The following is a 17,476-nucleotide window of genomic DNA, read 5'->3' as shown; positions in this document are numbered from 1 at the left end:
ATGGCTCCACAATCGAACTTGATCAAGGCTTGATTGAATGGCTCGGGTGCAATTCTACCACAAGAATGACTTGAAACTTAGAAATGACAAATATGATGCTCGGATTTCTAAAAAAACGTCTCAATGTGAGATCTGAATTACATTCATCCACAAATCTGAATTTTACATAACTGTGGGTATTTATAGTCTCCCGACAAAAGACGTTTGTGGACTGGGATTTATTCTCGATCCCCTTTAATCTCCACAAAATCAAATTGACCATTTTACTTTTACATCATTTATGAAATTAAAAATGGTTTTTTCTAACCAATGTTGATGTGCTTGAGTCGCTAATGCGATAGGTTTAAAATCAATTGAGCTCTTCGTGCGTAGGTTCGAATTATGTTGACATAATTTTTGAAAATCCATAAACTACTTCCTTAAAGAATTTCCAAAAAGAGAGGACATGAAGATTTTAAGAACGATCTAACTCTCCTTTTTACAGAATTCGGTAAATTTAAAAGTTATCTTCATGCGCAGATTATGAGAAAAAAAAAATATCAAACACAACGCTTCTAGATTTAGATGGATTAAGAAAAAGATGTGAAAGGAAGTTTATTTGATCTTCAAATAAACATGCAAATGATCTAAAAAAAATGATAAAGATCGTTTATAATCACAATCTTAACCTTTTTACAGAAATCGGGAAATTTAAAAGTTATCTTCAAATGTAGATTATGAGAAAAAAAAATATCAAACACAACGCTTCTAGATTTAGATGGGTTAAGAAAAAAATGTGAATCGAAGTTTATTTGATCTTCAAATAAACATGCAAATGATCTAAAAAAAAATGATAAAGATCGTTTATAATCACAATCGTAAGAACAAATAGGATAAAAAAAAAATTTTCAAGATCTCAACGTGATCTTTAGGAAGAAAATGAGAACAAAGTGAAAAGTTGATGAATAAAGGCGGAAAGGATGACAATAAAATAAATGGACAAATTTAAAGAAAAGATAAACAATAGCAGAAATGAAAGATAAAATCAATTCTAGAAGAGTCAGCCACAAAGATGTAAACATAAGCTTTGATACCAAACTGATAAGACAACCCTAATCCTCAGCCCAACGATACAAGCTTTTGTTGAAGCAAAAACCATTAAATCAAAGTAATAAACACCTCTTATACGAAATTTGGATCAACAAGAGATAAGGCTAGAATTAGATTACCTAAGATTTAGAAGCAAGATTTGGAAACCTTGTTCTAAATTGAGTCACTCCACAATCGAACTTGATCGGCTCGGGTGCAATTCTACCACAAGAATTGCTTGAAACTTAGAAATGGCGAATACGATGCTCGAATTTTTAAGGAAAACATCTCAATTTGAGATCTGAATTACATTCATCCACGAATCTGAATTTTACATAACATATTGTGGGTATTTATAGTCTCCCGACAAAAGACGTTTGTGGACGGGATTTATTCTCGATCCTCTTTAATCTCCACAAAAGAATAAGTGAAATTGACCATTTGACTTTTACATAATTTATGAAATTAAAAATAGTTCTTTTTAACAAATGTTGATGTGCTTGATAATGCGGCAGGTTTGAAATTAATTGAGCTATTCGCGCGTAAGTTCGAATGCGACAGTTTCTTTAAAGACTTAGTGTAACGACCCTAAATTTCCACATACTTAGAGTCGCTACTAACGTCTCCTGCTCATCTATAATGCGGAAATATAACTCTTACATGAACATAGTTGATAATGTAAACTTCAAAAAAACGTTTAAAACAACTTCTTCTCTGGAAAACACAGCCACGGTCTTACGTGTTTAAATATGAAATACTGAAATTTAGAGAAAACAAAAACAAATACAAAATAATTTAAAACAATGAAATGCAAAACAACCTATTCTAACTTAAGACTAGAAATTTAAATATGAATCTACCCTATGCATGTGCCACAGTCTCTGCTCGCGATGCCGCTGTCCTCCGTACAAGTGCGCCTTGCCTTTACCTGAAAAATGATGTGGCACACGGCCTGAGTATTTCAAAGAATACTCCCTAAGTGGCTCCACTATAGGGGGCCATGCAAATGCAAACACATGCAATCATGATTTAGGGACCTATCTCTAATCATCTCAGGGGTGGCCTCCAGTCTCGGACAAATTGGATGTGTAGTACTTTCCTACACACGACTTACACGTGCGAGTGTGAGTCCCCAGGGCGCTCGCACACCCCCTGGACCCTCTGGTCAAGCTAATCTGTAGCGACGTCCGGAGGTCAGCGGAACCCCATAATGTCATGCGCCTCATGAACACCCTCATCTGTGTGCTTTCGCACCTGTGCGCATACGCGCTCATCGTACGGTGCGCGTCCGCACTCATCATCTCTAGGGGAAGTAGCCGTATGCTTATGAACATACAATATGCATGAGGTCCCTCTAAATCCATCATAATGTCTCTTCTGACACAACCCTCTAGTCTCATCTCTTTGTTACTCTAGGTAACACATACTCGTGGATATTTATATTAATATCATTTTCACGCTCTTAGGGTTGTGTCCTATGTCGATCTAACGACATGATGCAATATGGCACTCATCATCATATAGCATGCTCAATATGGAAAACATCATCATATTAAGGTAAACATCACGCAATCATCATACTCATCATATTGCCACAAAGTGCATCAAACATATCAAGTACGACATTCATCAAAATATATATATATACTGAGTATATCATCAGGTATCATAACCTACACATCATCATAACTCATATACCGCATCGTACGACATAGTTCATACAACATCGTAACTCATACAATTTTTAGCCTATCATATAGAAGGGCCACTTACCTGGTTGGCCTTAGCCGAAGAATTCCCTAATTTATTTATGTAAGCTCCCCCTCGAGAACTACACCAAATGTTGCCAAGGTTTGCTTCCTATCGCATCGTTCGTCACATTTTGTTAGTATTTCACATTTTAATTAATAATCCAACTAACCGTGTAAAAAACTGCTCTAAACGGTCTCAATAAAAATCGAATTCCATGTTTTCATTGTTTCTAAATTATATAGGATAATAAAACTTAAAGCTTAAATTAATAATATGTCAATATTATTAATATTTCAACTGACTTGGATAATTCAACATTTAATGTTATATCCTATAGATACAAATATAACAATTTCTCATATCTTCTTCTATCACTTATTTCTCTTCTATGTCATATTTTAATTCTATTTACGGTACTTGCCATTTTCAAACCGTTCTAACTTTCTTTTCTTTCCTAAAATCCTTTCTCTTTTGTTTTTTTTTTCTTCTTTCTTTTAACTCTAATTCTGTTTAGCCTTTCAATTTTGCCATTGCCATATGAACCGTACTTGCCATCTTCAAACTGTTCTAACTTTCTTTTCTTTCCTAAAATCCTCTCTGGTTTTGCTGAAACTATCAATCTTGTTGTGTATGATATTGTTTAGCCCTTCCCTTTCAGGGGCTACTTCTCCAACCAACATATTCATCCTGGCCGGTCAGAGCAACATGGCTGGTCGAGGTGGGGTAGAGAAAATTCAAAACGGGAAACTTGTGTGGGATGGAAAGGTCTCATTGGAGTGTCAATCCGACCCATCCATCCTACGGTTGAACCCTGAGCGCCAATGGGAGATAGCACATGAACCTCTCCATTTGGGGATTGACATTAGTCACACTCCAGGGATTGGTCCGGGGATACCGTTTGCTCACCAGTTCAAAGAAAAAGCTGGACAAAAGGCAGGCACCGTGGGTTTAGTTCCTTGTGCTAGAGGTGGCACTTTAATTGAACAATGGATAAAAAACCCTAGCAATCCTAGTGCAACTTTTTACCAAAATTTCATTGAACGAATTAAAACATCAGAAAAAGAAGGTGGAGTTGTGCGTGCTTTGTTTTGGTATCAAGGAGAAAGCGATGCGGCTATGAATGACACCGCTCAAAGATACAAAGACAACTTAAAGAAGTTCATCACCGACATCCGCAATGATATAAAACCTAGATTTTTACCGGTCATTATTGTTAAGATATCCATGTATGACTTTTTTATGAAGCACGATACTCATAACTTGCCGGCAGTGAGAGCAGCTGAAGATGCCGTCCAAAAAGAGCTTCCAGACATCATTACTATCGACTCTTGGGAGTTGCCTATAAACTTGACCACATTTGAAGGCTTTTCCTGGGATCATGGTCATTTTAACACGGAAACAGAGATTGTTTTGGGTAAATGGTTGGCAGACACATATCTCGCCCACTATGGTCATTTACTATGATCTTATTATGTGTCATTCTCTAATCTCGATTGATTGATCTATTATTCTATCTCAATAAAAACATTTAAATCACGTCTATTTGAACCTTAACATATTTAATATTAGGTAGAAGTGTTTTCTTTATTTAAATAATCAAAAATATAATCGAATTTTGTTTATTATTGAACCAAAAAAACAAAAGTTTAAAATCAAAATGGTAACCTAGATTCAAGACACCTATTTAATGGGCAAATGAAATTCTCCACGTTAATTTTTTTTTTTTTTAGAATAATGCAGTAATTAAAGAATATTTAAGTTGTTCTAAATATTAATTTTTGTGAAATGGTTGATTGCACCAATTAAAAACAAATAATACCAAATTTTAATACTTGGTCTTGAAGTAGAAAGTGTTCCATCAGTTCTTGAATTAGGTTCTTGAATTAGGTTCTTGAATTAGTTTCTTGAATTAGTTTCTTGAATTAGTTTCTTGAATTAGTTTCTTGAATTAGTTTCTTGAATTAGTTTCTTGAATTAGTTTCTTTCAAAAGGGTTGTTCCTTTAATGACACGTGCATATCCACGGGCACGTGCCAACATACAGCAATTAACGCGTAACCTACGACAGGTGAGCCACTTACTTGGTAGGCCTTAGCCGAAGTACTCCCTAGAATATAACGTAAGCTCCTAGCTCCTCGTGGACGTTCTACGCTTCCGTTGGTGGTTGGTTCCTATTGGTTCATGAGTCACTTTCGTTAGTATTTCACAAATAATAATAAATTCCCAACTAGAATTTTTGAAATACGACCTTAAAATGTTCCCTTTTACCTTAAACAGGGCAGAAACTAGGTCCAGGAGGGTCGGAACGGTGTCAAACGGGTTGGAAACAGGTTTCTCGAGCCGAATAAGCTGCTGGAGCCGAGGAGCCGCCGTCGAGCCGATTAAGACGCCTGAGCCGAGAGGAGCCACGCTGCAGACGTGCCACATGGCACAATCAGAGAGCGACGCGTGTGCAGGCATCTCGGGTCGAGGCGCGGGTTAACGGGTCGCTCGCGGGTCTCGGGCTGAACGTGGGTGACGGGCCGTGCGGTGATGGGCCGGCTCGCGGGTGAAGGCCGGGTGTTTGGGCCGCGGGTAACGTGGGTTTTGGGCCTATCGAAGGGGCAGGGTTCGGTACGGGTTGTCGGATCCGGATCTCGGGTCGGACTTCGTCCTCTTCGCCCGACTACCTGCGCGATTTTCCGGCGATCTCTCTCTCTCCTCGACAACGTCGTCCCGACGTTCTTTTTCCCTCTTTTTTCCTCCATTCCCAAGATTATCCTTCACCCTAACCCCATTTTTGGTACAGATTTCGTTGTAAGGGCCTCTCACTCCTGGATCTGGAGAAGCTCAGAAGTCCGCTGTTCCGTCTTCCTTGCCGACGGTGTTCCGCGTACGGGATTCGTCTGAAACCTACTCCTGATGTGTGTAAAGGGTTATGGGAGTACTTTTGTGGTATAAAATGGGGGTTTTTGACGTCGATTCGTACGGTTCGGCTTCGCCGGAGTTCCGTCGGTTTTCTGTTCTCTCTCCTTTTTCCTCACCGTTTTCGTTTCTTTGCAGGTTCTTTCAGGGTGGCTGAAGGTCGGGGACGCGATTTGTGGCATCCCAGCCCTCGGCCGCCCTTTGTGGGTCATGTGCGAGCGAAAACTCCAGCGTTCGCCGGAGTTTTCGGCTCTGCCGACGACCCTCATTTTTTTTTGGTTCCGTTACACGTTTATAATCACAATCGTAAGAACAAATATGATAAGATTTTTTTTCCAAGATCTCAACGTGATCTTTAGGAAGAAAATGAGAACAAAGTGAAAAGTTGATGAATAATGGCGGAAAGGACGACAAGAAAATAAATGGACAGATTTAAAGAAAAGATAAACAATAGCAGAAATCAGAGATAAAATCAATTCTAGAAGAGTCGGCCACAAAGATCTAAACATAGGCTCTGATACCAAATTGATAAGGCAACTCTAATCCTCAGCCCAACGATATAAGTTTTTGTTGAAGCAAAAACCCTTGAATCAAAGTAATTAACACCTCCTTATACGAAATTTGGATCAACTAAGAGATAAGGCTAGAATTAGATTATCTAAGATTAGAAGCAAGATTTGGAAACCTTGTTCTAAATTGACTCACTCCACAATCGAACTTGATCAAGGCTGGATTGAATGGCTCGGGTGCAATTCTACCACAAGAATTGCTTGAAACTTAGAAATGACGAATATGATGCTCGGATTTCTAAGAAAACGTCTCAATTTGAGATCTGAATTACATTCATCCATGAATCTGAATTTTACATAACATATTGTGGGTATTTATAGTCTCCCGACAAAAGACGTCTGTGGACGGGATTTATTCTCGATCATCTTTAATCTCCACAAAAGAATAAGTCAAATTGACCATTTGACTTTTACATAATTTATGAAATTAAAAATAGTTTTTTTTAACAAATGTTGATGTGCTTGAGTCGCTAATGCGACAGGTTTGAAATTAATTGAGCTATTCGCGCGTAGGTTCGAATTCTGTTGTTGACATATTTATATTTATTTATCTTAGGACCTAATTTATTCCTTGGGCTCTACTTCCTCTTCCGGTTAGAGTTGAATGCATAATACTTCTCTGTACGTCACTTGACTATGGACTAGTTCACATTCACATTACTGAAAACCGATAATAGAAAAGAAAGAAACACGAATAATATTGCATGTATGAGGTCCTATTAAACATGTACGATATCATCGTTCAATGAAACAATGGAAGCAATACTTCCGTATTAGTCATGTTGTAAATTCTATACGAGACGTACAGACATATCCAAGGTATTTCATTCATTCTTATCAAACACGATATATCATAGTGTCTCGAAGGGCATAAACATGGAGATAAAAAGAAATTACATACATACATCATATTGTTCATTCATATCACATAACATAAATAATAGCACATAAATAAAGCCATAGAGTACGTGTGGTTGATGCACAAAAAAGCTCATCAAATCTAGCTCATTGACGGTTTAGACTCTCCTGTGTTTAGTTTTAGTTTTAATAGCACATAAATACATCATATTGTTCATTCATATCACATAACATAAATAATAGCACATAAATAAAGCCATAGAGTACGTGTAGTTGATGCACAAAAAAGCTCATCAAATCTAGCTCATTGACGGTTTAGACTCTCCTATGTTTAGTTTTAGTTTTACTTGGTTTAATTTAACCTACAATATTCATCCATTTAGAAGAACGAGCTTAGAGTTTATTTGTGGAGCCAACAAAACTTAAATCTTCTAATATCGTCTTAAAAAGCAAAAACGAGGCTAAAACGGTTCAAAATAATAGAATGAGACAAAAAAATCAAATTGTAAAGCTTATTTTTCATAAAAGTAATATGCATGTCACCTTAGAAAATGAACACCACCCTCTAACAAGTTTTGCTATCTATTTTATTGTTTTATTTTTAGTAATTGTAACGACCTAGGCCCACCGCTAGTAAATATTGTCTTTTTCAGGTTTTTTTTTTTTTTTTGGGCTTCCCCTCAAGGCTTAAAAAAAAAACACGTATGTTAGAGGAAGGTTTCCACACTCTTGTAAATGGTGTTTTGTCCTCCTCCCCAATCAATGTGGGACATCACAATTCACCCCCTTTGGGTCCCAGCGTCCTTATTGGCACACTGCCTCGTGTCTATCCCTCTTCGGGGAATTGCGAGAAGGCTGGCACAACGTCCGGTGTTTGGCTCTGATACCATTTGTAACGACCCAGGCGCACTGCTAGCAGATATTGTCCTCTTTGAGTTTTCCCTTTCGGACTTCTCCTAAAGGCTTTAAAATGTGTCTGCTAGTGGAAGGTTTCCACATCTTTGTAAATGATGTTTTGTCCTCCTCTCCAATCAATGTGGAACATCACATTAATATTCCTTTGTTTTAGGTCGTGACATTATCTTTCACAAATTTATAATTTGCATTAACACGACACATTAATAAATGAAAAACAAAGTCAAAATATTCACATATATATTTCTCTCATGGAGTAAGGAAACCTAATTTGATACAAATTATATCACCCAAAAACTCTTATTAAATTTTTATTAAATTAACATAGATATTTACACATTCTTCAAATTAAAAAAATAAATAAATAATCAATTTAAATTTCTCCAATCAAAATCTTAAGATTTAAAACAAAAGGGTAAATCTATTTTTGGCCTAGAAATGAGAAAATATTTATTTACCTCGTGAATTAAGCTAATATATTTTAATGTCAAAAGATCTCGTCTTTTATTCTATAGAAAAAGACATGTAAGACAAGACTGGTGAAAAGAGATACAAGGTTGAAGTTTTATTAAACAAATTAGGTGTGATCTAAGATGATTAAGATCGAAAAATACTCCCATCCACAAATATTGATCGATTGAAATTGATTTTGAAACTTAAATAATACTTAAAATAGAATCAAAATTAAGTATAAAAAGTGAGGATCACTAACCAAGGAATGAAGAGGCATAGATCAATTATAAAATAGGAGAGTGATAAGAATTTGAACGGGAGAGTAGTTGTGTCTGTGCAAACAGACACAAAAAGTTATCAATTCTTCCCGACAAGAAAAAGTAGCTTTTAATTCTTTTAATACTTTCTTCGGTGTCTATTTGCACAGACAGAAAGGGTCAAAATGGTTTTGCTGAAACTATCAATCTTGTTGTGTATGATATTGTTTAGCCCTTCCCTTTCAGGGGCTACTTCTCCCACCAACATATTCATCCTGGCCGGTCAGAGCAACATGGCTGGTCGAGGTGGGGTAGAGAAAATTCAAAACGGAAAACTTGTGTGGGATGGAAAGGTCCCATTAGAGTGTCAATCCGACCCATCCATCCTACGGTTGAACCCTGAGCGCCAATGGGAGATAGCACATGAACCTCTCCATTTGGGGATTGACATTAGTCACACTCCAGGGATTGGTCCGGGGATACCGTTTGCTCACCAGTTCAAAGAAAAAGCTGGACAAAAGGCAGGCACCGTGGGTTTAGTTCCTTGTGCTAGAGGTGGCACTTTAATTGAACAATGGATAAAAAACCCTAGCAATCCTAGTGCAACTTTTTACCAAAATTTCATTGAACGAATTAAAACATCAGAAAAAGAAGGTGGAGTTGTGCGTGCTTTGTTTTGGTATCAAGGAGAAAGCGATGCGGCTATGAATGACACCGCTCAAAGATACAAAGACAACTTAAAGAAGTTCATCACCGACATCCGCAATGATATAAAACCTAGATTTTTACCGGTCATTATTGTTAAGATATCCATGTATGACTTTTTTATGAAGCACGATACTCATAACTTGCCGGCAGTGAGAGCAGCTGAAGATGCCGTCCAAAAAGAGCTTCCAGACATCATTACTATCGACTCTTGGGAGTTGCCTATAAACTTGACCACATTTGAAGGCTTTTCCTGGGATCATGGTCATTTTAACACGGAAACAGAGATTGTTTTGGGTAAATGGTTGGCAGACACATATCTCGCCCACTATGGTCATTTACTATGATCTTATTATGTGTCATTCTCTAATCTCGATTGATTGATCTATTATTCTATCTCAATAAAAACATTTAAATCACGTCTATTTGAACCTTAACATATTTAATATTAGGTAGAAGTGTTTTCTTTATTTAAATAATCAAAAATATAATCGAATTTTGTTTATTATTGAACCAAAAAAACAAAAGTTTAAAATCAAAATGGTAACCTAGATTCAAGACACCTATTTAATGGGCAAATGAAATTCTCCACGTTAATTTTTTTTTTTTAGAATAATGCAGTAATTAAAGAATATTTAAGTTGTTCTAAATATTAATTTTTGTGAAATGGTTGATTGCACCAATTAAAAACAAATAATACCAAATTTTAATACTTGGTCTTGAAGTAGAAAGCGTTTCATCTGTTCTTAAATTAGTTTCTTGAATTAGTTTCTTTCAAAAGGGCTGTTCCTATATAGGTTCTTTCAAAAGGGCTTCTGCTTTAGGGGTGAATGTCTTGGTGGAAGATATTATTTTCTTACTTCTCAATTTCTAATGAATCGATAGCCCTTCGTCCGGAGAGGTATTTATAAATGAAAATGTTGTTTAAAATTTTATTATAAAGTAAGAAAAAGGATTAAAATATAATGACTATAAATCCTAATAAGCAAAATTTTAGTATTAACCGATCGATTTGCTCTTAAGTAACTTTATTTTCAATTCATGATATAAATGACCTCCAAATATCATGTAACTTTATATCAAAGTCTAAACCAAAAATTAGGGAGAAATGACCAAAATGTCCTTAGAACTCTTTATAATGTTACGGCCTAAACATCTTCCAAATGATCTACTACTTTTTGTAAGGCCTAACCATCTTCGAGTTGTTGTAAGACAAAAATGGAATCTAAACCAAGTTAGGGCCTAAGGATATATTCAAGATTTTCATGAACCTTCTAGAATTTTCTAAAAACCACAGTCACGTGCTTGTAATTACACTCTATTGGATGACAAAGTCCTAGTTGTGACCATTAAACCTTAGGGATGACAAAGCCCTAGTTGTGACCATTAAACCTCAAGAGGGTGAAACAACAGGGGCGGGGTAGCTCTAGGATGACCCTAATTGTTGAAAGCACAAATTAATATGTTTTCTTGCAAGGAAAGCACAAATTAAATTGTGTGTAATTGTCTTTCAGGGCAAAAACTTGATAGAGCAAAGGAGGTTGTTTTAGGGGTAATATGCAATGTGAAATTGGCATAATTCCCCTAGGTAAAAATACCTTAAAACAAAACTGAATCCTTTTCAACCCGGATGTGTTATATCCTGATTGTACGAGGATCCAGCTGGTTTATATGGTGTGTTTGTTGACGTAATAAGGTCGGGGATCGTGACGTTCTAGCGAGACTAAATAAGTTATTTCTCCCCACTCACCTGAGCTTTTCACCCATCAAGGATGACCCTAATTGTTGAAAACATGTACAAGGACAGGGAACCCGAGAAATTTCTCCCCACTCACCTGAGCTTTTCACCCATCAAGGATGACCCTAATTGTTGAAAACATGTACAAGGACAGGGAACCCGAGAAATCATTCCCAACGAGACAATGTAACAACTTGGGTAAGGAAAATAGACAAAAATAGACGAGAATATTAAGAATAGAGAGAAAACTAGAAATACAAGAAAATAGACAAAAATAGACAAGAGAATATTAAGAATAGAGAGAAAACTAGAAATACAAGAAAATCGAGAGAAATAAGGAAATGTAAATTCAGATCTAATTCAAATAACTAAATCAAATCTAAATCAAACCTAACAATTCCTGAACACAAATAGTACTCCGTTTATATCCATTTTTTCTATAAATTATAGTATACTCCTAATACAGCTATCAAAATGAAAAATTATTCGATTAGAAACAAAAAAAATATAGTATACTCCTAATACAACTATCAAAATGAAAAATTATTCGATTAGAAACAAAAAAAATATATAAAATGTTATTTTGTAAAAAAAAAAAAATGAATTGTTTAATGATTCGTAATAAACGAATTTAATACAAAGAAGTCTTATTTTACTTGATCCACTTGTAGACTGGCTTTTTTATGATTGATACCAAAATTAAATAGTATTTTTCGTCTAATTATTCCTTCCGGCTCTATAGCGGGAAATTTTTGTAATGCATACTAAATAATAATAATAAAGAAAATTTGCAGTTTCTATATTGTCAAAAATTTTTACTTAAAATAAATAGGTGTGTTCATTAATAGTTTCAGTGGATCATCTTATTTGAACAATTCTAACTTCATGACTTGAAATATATGTCTTCAAGAAAGCATCCAATTTTAGTGGTTTAGTCATCACATCAACTAATAGGTCCTATGTGCCACAATGCACCAACTCCGACCGTGCATTACTCGATTTTTTGAAAGCTTGATAGCAAATAATAGTTGACTTGTCTTGATTCTGACAGCTTTTCCAACACCCTTTTAACCATACTGCGTGGCATGCACATGAAGCTGCAGCTATGAATTTTGCCTCTGTGGAAGGACTTACTATTGGTTGTTTCTTTGATGACCATAATACTGCTCCAGAACTCAATAAAAACACATAGCCTGAAGTGCTCTTTCTCTCATCCAAATTCCAACATAATCACTGTGTATGCAACAAAATCATCATCTCCTCCTTTTCGATAGAAAATTCTGAGCCCAGATGTTTCCTTCAAATAATGTAGTACCCATTTTGTTGTGGGTAAATGAAGCTCAGTGGGATTCTCCATATATCTACTAATTAGACTCGCTACAAACATTATGCCAGGTCGAGTTGTGAGATAAGTTTTGTCCACGTTTATTCCATCTTCATCTTTCATAAGTTTGCATCCAGGGACAATAGGATTATGAACAGAATTACTTTTGTCCATTCCAAACTATTTCAGCACCTCCAAAGCATACTTCTTCTGACTTATAAAAATATCACTAGATTTTTGTAAGACTTCAAAGCTAAGAAAATATCTCATCTTACCAAGATCTGTCATGTCAAACTCATTTTTCATGGAATTTTTAAACTCGGTAAACATTAATTCATCATTTCCAGTAAACCTGAGATCATCAACATAGAGACTTACAATTAATACTTTGGCTTCTTTTCCTCTCTAGATGAAAAAAGTATGCTCATAGTCACATTTCTCAAAACCTTCCTTCATAAAATTGGCTTCTATACGGCTATACCAAGCACGTGGAGCTTGCTTAAGCCCATATAGTGCCTTCTTTAACTTGTAAACCTTCTGCTCATGTCCCTTTCGCACATATCCATAAGGTTGCTCCACAAAGATCTCTTCATTCAAATCACCATTTAGAAATGTAGATTTCACGTCCAGCTGATAGATGGACCAGCCTCTTTGAGCTGCAAGTTTTACCACCAAACGAATTGTCTCCATGCGCGCAACTGGTGCAAATACTTCAGTATAGTCTACCCCATGCTGTTGAGTATACCCCTTGGCTACAAGCCTAGCCTTGTATTTGTCGACTTCTCCATTTTCATTGAATTTCGTCTTATAAATCCATTTTACTCCAACCTTCTTTCCGCCCTCAGGTAACTCTATCAATTCTCATGTGTCATTTCTGTTTATTTCTTCTATTTCCAGATCTATAGCTTGCCTCCATTTCTCACTCTTCAATGCGTCTTCAAAGTTTACAGGATCAATAGTGATAGACATGGTCAAGTGAGCTTCATTATCTTATTCAGAAAGATTTTCTCCTGTTGCATAGTTTCTCATCCAGACGGGTGGTCTCCTATTCCTCCCCATATTCGAGCTAGGAGAGCTTGCTTCAGCCAAAGAGTCAGAGAAAATATTTTCCTCTGCAACTTCTATATTAGATTCGCTCCCTTCTTCATTTTCATCGCAAACATCTACTACCTCCTCTTGATCACCCCATTCCAGATCGCACATAATGGATTCTTCATAGGTCTTATCCCAGTCACAACTCTTATCTTCCTCGGATACAACATCCCTACTTATTATGATCCTTTGTGAAGTTGGATCATAGAGTCTTTAAGCCTTTGACTTTTCACTAACTCCCAGCAAAACACAACTCAAACTCTTATCATCCAACTTAGTTCTTCTATTGTCAGGCACATGAACAAGAGAGATACATCCAAAAACTCTAAAATGCTCAACTGAAGGTTTGACTCCACTCGAAGCTTCTTCTCGAGTTTTGTTTTTTTAACAGCCAATGTTTGACTTCGATTCAGTACATACAGAGTCCAGTTGACTACTTCAAGCCAGAAACTTTTCTGAATTTTCTTTTCTAAAATCATACTACGAACCATATTCATAACAGTTCTATTTTTTCGTTCCGCAACTCCGTTCTACTGTGGCGTGTATGCAACTGTCAGTTGTCTTTGTATACTATTTACATCACAAAAATTGGTGAATTCTTGTGATGTAAACTCTCCTCCTCGATCAGTTTGTAAGGCTTTAATAAATGAGTTTGTTTTCTTCTCGACATGAATTTTAAAGTTTTTAAATGCAGCAAAGGCTTCTGATTTTTCTATTAAGAAATAAACCCATGTTTTTTTCTACTCAATTCATCTGAAAGTAATCAAGTACCTTTTCTTGCTGCTTGAGATGGGTTTGATCGGTCCACAAATATCAGCATGCACCAATTGGAGAATTTTTAAAGCTCACTATGTGCTCCTTTTTGGAAACGAGTGCCTTTGTTGCTTACTCACCAGACAATTTTTACACAGTCTCAATGTTGACTTGAGCTGTGGTAAACCATCCACCATCATCTTTTGCTAAAGAGTCTTTAATCCTTTAATGTCCAAATGTCCATATCTACAGTGCCAAAGTTGCTCAATATCTTCTGTGATTGTATTGAAACAAGTTGATGCTACAGGCTAAGATATAGCATGTAGTACAAACATTCGATTCGAAGACATCTTTGTCTCCATGATTAAGCCTCTCTCAGGATGAAACACCTTGCACGTTCCCTTTTGAAACAAAATGTTAAGCACCTTTGCTTGCAATTTTCTAATACTCAACAAATTGTTCTTCAGCTCTGGCACATAGAACACTCCTGTGATTATCTGTATGATTTCATTCACTTGTAGCCGTACATTACCCTTTCCTGTTACAACCATGCTCGAGTTGTTACCCAGCTTCATTGAATCTCTGAAACTTCCATCAAAACCTAAAAAATATTCCTTCTTCCCACACATATGATTGCTACATCCCAAGTCAATGAACCACATATCTTCTCTATTGGCCTTATTCATATTCACGTAAGCCGTCAGCAACATCTCTTCTTGTGTCTCTGCATAGTTTGCCTCCTTCTCCTTGCTTTGACATTCCCATTGAAAATGTCCTAGCTTGTGACAATTATAGCACTCCACTGTGGCCCTATTGAAGGTTTGTCTGTCTCGTCCCCTTCCTCTGCCTCTAAAACTTCCCACGACCTTGACCCCTTCCTCTAGATTGTTCACCATGAGTGATCTTCAAAGTGTGTTCTTCTTCAACATGAGAACTCTGCATTGTTCATGCACAAGCAGGTTGCTTTGCAACTCATCCATGGTTAAGATGGTTGTATCCTTGGACTCCTCAATGGAACACACAATATAATTAAACTTGGGAGTCATAGATCTCAGGTTTTTTCAACTACTTCAACATCTTCTTTGTTCTCACCATTTAGATTCATCTTGTTGGCTATGCTAAGGGTCCGAGGAAAATACTCATTCACAGATTCTCCTGCCTTCATGTGAAGCATTTCAAACTCCTTCCGAAGAACTTGCAAATGTGCACACTTTACCTGTACCTTGATACTTCTGCTTCATAGAATCCCATATTTTCTTTAGTGTATCCTTGTTGAGGATTGTCTCCAAGATCGAATGATCTAATGCTTGAAATAAATAATTTTTTGCTTTCAAATCTTTCAACTTCTGATCTTCAATGTGCTGCTTCTAGGCATCGGTGAAAACTGCATTTGTGAAAATGATGTCTTCTGTTGTTGCAGGAATCCCATTCTCCACCAAATCCCAGTACCATTTTGAACGCAAAAAGTTTTCCATGAGCATCGCCCAATGATCATACTACCCATCAAATTTCGGAATTGCAGGCTGAACAAATGAACTCTCCATCGACATACTTTTATAATGACACGTAAAGGACTGTTGCTTCTAGTTTTAACTTGGCTGAGTTTAGGGCATGACTATCTCTCATTCTATTCTATTGAAGAATGAAATTGGCTATTATCTATTGTTATACAATACATCGAAAACAAAATCTAAATCAAATAACTAAATCAAATCTAATTCAAATAACTAAATCAGATCCATACCAAACCTAAAGAAGGTTTAATTGGGCATTAGAATTTTGAGGATGAAAGAGGGAGAGTTTGTAACTGAGAAGGCAACCCTAATCCTCCGCCCAACGATCCAAGCTTTTCTTGAGGTAAGAACCCTTGAATCAAAGTAATTAACACCTTCTTATATGAAATTATACGAAATTTGGATCAACTAAGAGATAAGGCTAGAATTAGATTACCACTTACGATCGAAGATCTAGAAGCAAGATTTGGAAACCTTGTAATAAATTGAGTCACTCCACAATCGAACTTGATCAAGGCTTGATTGAATGGCTCGGGTGCAATTCTACCACAAGAATTGCTTGAAACTTAGAAATGGCGAATATGATGCTCGGATTTCTAAGAAAACGTCTCAATTTTAGATCTGAATTACATTCATCCACGAATCTGAATTTTACATAACATATTGAGGGTATTTATAGTCTTCCGACAAAAGACGTTTGTGGACGGGATTTATTCTCGATCCTCTTTAATCTCCAGAAAAGAATAAGTCAAATTGACCATTTGACTTTTACATAATTTATGAAATTAAAAATAGTTCTTTCTAACCAATGTTGATGTGCTTGAGTCGCTAATTTTGAAATCAATTGAGTTCTTTGTGCATAGGTTTGAATTCTATTGTTGACATATTTATTTAATCTTAAGTTTATTTGATCTTCAAATAAACATGCAAATGATCTAAAAAAAATGATAAAGATGTTTATAATCACAATCGTAACCTTTTTACAGATTTCGGGCGGGAAATTTAAAAGTTATCTTCAACAAGTGTAATTATGAGAAAAAAATAAAAAAATAAAAAAAATATAGAAAAAATATCAAACACAACGCTTCTTGATTTAGATGGGTTAAGGAAAAAGCACGCTTCTAAATTACAACGCTTCTTGATTTAGATGGTTTAAGAAAAAAGCACGCTTCTAGATTACAACGCTTCTAGATTTAGATGGGTTAAGAAAAAAGCACGCTTCTAGATTTAGATGGGTTAAGAAAAAATATCAAACACAACGCTTCTAGAAAAAAACGTAGATTATGAGAAAAAAAAAATATCAAACACAACGCTTCTAGATTTAGATGGGTTAAGAAAAAGATGCGAATCGAAGTTTATTTGATCTTCAAATAAACATGCAAATGATCTAAAAAAAATGGGTTAAGAAAAAGATGCGAATCGAAGTTTATTTGATCTTCAAATAAACATGCAAATGATCTAAAAAAAGTGATAAATATCGTTTTGTAACGACCCTAATATTTTACCTATTTAATCTAAGGTCATTACTATACTTTGAGATGCGGAATATACATTTAATGGGCCCTATTCATAAAT

At 36.0% G+C, this 17,476-nt stretch overlaps 2 pseudogenes; both read left to right on the top strand.

The window, feature by feature from the left end:
* The first annotated feature begins 3,357 nt into the window (after positions 1-3,357).
* On the top strand, positions 3,358-4,356 carry LOC147791629 (putative carbohydrate esterase At4g34215 pseudogene; annotated as a pseudogene).
* A 4,418-nt stretch (positions 4,357-8,774) lies between these two features.
* On the top strand, positions 8,775-9,899 carry LOC147791628 (putative carbohydrate esterase At4g34215 pseudogene; annotated as a pseudogene).
* Positions 9,900-17,476: the final 7,577 nt, after the last annotated feature.

Source organism: Cucurbita pepo, chromosome 7 (assembly GCF_057944985.1).
Source record: "Cucurbita pepo subsp. pepo isolate OVF chromosome 7, ASM5794498v1, whole genome shotgun sequence".
NCBI classification, from domain to species: Eukaryota; Viridiplantae; Streptophyta; class Magnoliopsida; order Cucurbitales; family Cucurbitaceae; genus Cucurbita; species Cucurbita pepo.
The sequence above is the reverse complement of the archived record's forward strand: the minus strand, read 5'-3'. Positions and strand labels throughout refer to the sequence as shown.